The sequence below is a fragment of the Zingiber officinale genome, chromosome 9B, assembly GCF_018446385.1.
Source record: "Zingiber officinale cultivar Zhangliang chromosome 9B, Zo_v1.1, whole genome shotgun sequence".
NCBI lineage: Eukaryota > Viridiplantae > Streptophyta > Magnoliopsida > Zingiberales > Zingiberaceae > Zingiber > Zingiber officinale.
This window is the reverse complement of record NC_056003.1, coordinates 14366368-14370070: the sequence shown is the minus strand read 5'-3', so window position 1 is coordinate 14370070 and position 3703 is coordinate 14366368. Positions and strand designations below refer to the sequence as shown.

Sequence of the window (3703 nt, the reverse complement as noted above, 5' to 3'; positions counted from 1 at the left end):
AGCGTTGCATATCAAAAGTGTGATATGAACAAAGGAGACAGACCTGACATTTTCTAGTCAATTTTAAAAGTATTTTGTTTCCATTAATAAACTTTAAATTATGATACGTAATTTGTTAATTATTAAAATTTAAGTTTGCCCATTCAAAAATGTCAATTTTTTTTCTAACCCAAATATTATTTATACTTAAATTACATTTTAATAGATATATTAATAATATAAACAAACTAATAAATATGAGCTGGAATAGCTCAGTTGGTTAGAGCGTGTGGCTGTTAACCACAAGGTCGGAGGTTCAAGCCCTCCTTCTAGCGTTTTTTACAACTGTTTTTGTCGTCAAAATGAAAAGTTTGTTTAACAATGTTAAAAAAACCATCCTTCTAGCGATTTTTTAATAACTATTTTTTTAATCAAAATTATTTACAGCACGTTTAACGATACTCAGAAAAAAAAAAAAAAGGTAGATCCGCTACCTTAGCGGCCCCCCTAGTGCCGGCCCCACGGATATGGAGGGAGGTTCATGCAGGTACACAGGCCATAGGCGCATGAACGATACTCAGAAGCTCCAATGCAAAGTGAACAAAATCATTTTATATATATAAAAATTATTTCCAGCCCATGAAAAGTTTAGTGATAAAATTTATTTCCAGCCCATGAAAATTAAGGACAAAGTTAATTATAATCAAGAAAAATACTAATTAAACTTAATAAACGAATAATCAATTTTAAAAAAATCTAAAAGATAGGGATCCTCCAAAACTACTTCAGCCCATGTCATGTTTGTCCATACGATGATCCTCTCGAAACGGTCTAATGGCTAACACATGAGGTGTTATCATCATAAGACCTGGGGTTCGAATCTCGATAAAACCGAGGTAAATGTCTCCCTAATATGTTAGTCACTATTCCAAAGGTTAGTAGCCGTCCGTGATTTACTTTCTTCATATTGACCCTGGGACGAATTGATGGGGACATTAGAGATGAACGTATTTATCTTTTGTCATCATATTTGTCCATATAATGGAGTCATGTTAGATTATGTTAGAATAACAACAGTGGAACTTCCTTAATACGTGTGAACCTCTAAAGTTTTAAATCAATAAATAGTTTTGTTTAGTATTCACATCACTATTCACATGAACAATATTTTGGACGATATATATAGAAAATGTTAAATTTCATCCCATCATAAATAAATAACAAAAAATGAAAATAATTTATAAAATAATTTATAAAATAATTTATTTAGTTTATAAGTATCTGTATTCAATACAGAACTAATCAAAACTCAAACTAATACGACAACGGTAAATAAGCAAAAGAAAACATGTCTTTTTATTTTAACTTCCCTCAACAACTCTAAAAGAAAATCATGCGAAAAAAGTAAAGGTCACTGTCGAGTGCCTTGCAGCAATACAGTCCGCTCAAGAATCCTGCCCCTCTGCCTTTGGCTCATGCTCTCCTGCATCAAACAACCGCAGTTAGTCTTAAGACTCACCAAATACAAAATTTGTAAATAACAAGTACCACATATACAAACACATGCAATATAAACTAAATGAACTCAAGTAAATGTTTATGAACCGAAATACATAAATGAACTTGCTCAACTAATTTTCTTAAGAACTCAACTTCCAGATTTTTACCAATCAACCTCATGTTGCTTGATCAAGCTCGGTCAAACCATGGTATCAGGCTAGTATGGCATCCCAGTACTTTTCTGGAATCCATACTTATCAAGTGCAGGGCACCCCGGTGCTTGTCTGAAGTCCACTACGCGTCAATTTGATATGGCTAAACGAGACGACTCTCGACCCCATATCCGTCAAAGAATACTACATTCAAGTCACCTTATCAAACAAAAAAAATTATTTTTCCTCGCCTCAAATATCAAACCTTTTTTTTTCTCAAACTAAAGTTTTGAAATAACTACTGGAACATCATAAGACATGCTTGCCAATCAAAATAATCATTCCATGTAAACCGACTGCCCCTAGGAACCCAAAAATTCGTCTTGCTCAATTCTGCCCTGACAATACGCAGTTGAGTGGTCTTATCGTAAAATTCATAACTTATTCATTTCTAAGCTGAATCACTCCCCATTTGAACCCACACGACTCTAACTCAAAGGACTATCACTTGGACTTGACCCTAATCGTGCAGACCTAAGAAAACAATATGTATAACTCAAACTAATTTGCTGGTCGTGCACAGGCAGCAAACCAGCGCATACTCACCAAATAAATTCATAACTGATTCATTTCTATGCCAAATCGACCTCTGTTTGAACTCACACAATCCTAACTCGAAAGACTATCACCTGGACTTGATCCTAACCGTGCAGACCCAAGAAAACAGCATGTACGACTCAAACCAACTTACTGGTCGTGCACAGGCAACAAACCAGCGCACACTCACCAAATAAATTCATAACTGATTCATTTCTAAGCCAAATCGACCTTCGTTTGAAACCACACGATCCTAACTCGAAAGTCATGTTGGCCTTGGGATGGGTTGGTGGGGGTGCTGGGGGCGAGCATATTCGCCGATTTGCCATCACGATTCTAACTCAAAGGACTATCACCTGGACTTGATCTTAACCGTGCAGACCCAAGAAAACAACATGTACGACTCAAACAAACTTACTGGTCATGCACAGGCAGCAAATCAGCGCACACTCACCAAATAAATTCATAATTGATTCATTTCTAAGCTAAATCGACCTCCGTTTGAACCCACACGATCCTAACTCGAAGAACTATCACTTGGACTTGACCCTAACTGTGCAGACCCAAGAAAACTGCATGTACAACTCAAACCAACTTACTGGTCGGGCACAAACAACAAACTAGCAATCCAGCATATTTTGGGGGATCCTAGACAACCTTGACATGAAAGAAGTATCATGAAACATCAACTTTAACATTCTATTATGTCTGAAATGAAAGGAAATGAGTAAATCATAACATACAGTAACTATGGACGAATGGTACATAGAGAAAACTTTGTACTTGCCTTCACTTGGATATCTTACAACCACGATGTCATGAGGCGGCAAAGGAGGTTGGGGAACACACGAGCACCCCTGAATCTCTGAATTCCAAGCTTGAAAATTGATAGGAAAAGCTCAAGGGCGACGGCCAAGGGTTCTAGTTTGTATCCGAGGAGGCTAGGCTATTTTAAGTTTTATATAATATGTAAATAGTTGCTACATGATACTTATAAAAGTACTGATCAAAAGTTCAACCATTAACCCACTTTAAAATTTTGAAATTAAGGCTTATCTGGGGAAAAAATGTGTGTACAAAAGTTGTTATTATTTTTAATAAAAGTTCTATCCAATCTTACTATTTTTTCCCCCTAAGCCCTGAAAAGTAAGCTCAATAACACATTTTATAAAAATGGTCATTACCTCGATGTTTCCGTCCTCTTCTTTCGGGCTTCATATCATCAAAAACTAAAATTCTAAAAGAATTAATCATTAAATAATTTAATTAAATCAAATAATATGATAGATGGAATAAAATTCATAATATTACTACTAACAATAATACTACAACATACGATTTAATAGTGAAATTTTCTGACGCTACAATATGGCTCCAGCGAGAGGGAGCTCTTTCGTTAACTATTCACGGAGTTGTTTTCTTTTTTTTTCTAATTTTTTATTAAATATTTTTATTTCTGATTAAAAAATAAATAT

General features: G+C 35.1%; 1 non-coding gene across 1 annotated transcript; it reads left to right on the top strand.

The window, feature by feature from the left end:
- The first annotated feature begins 240 nt into the window (after positions 1-240).
- On the top strand, positions 241-314 carry TRNAN-GUU. The gene has a single exon. It is a non-coding gene; the product is annotated as a tRNA-Asn (tRNA).
- Positions 315-3703: the final 3389 nt, after the last annotated feature.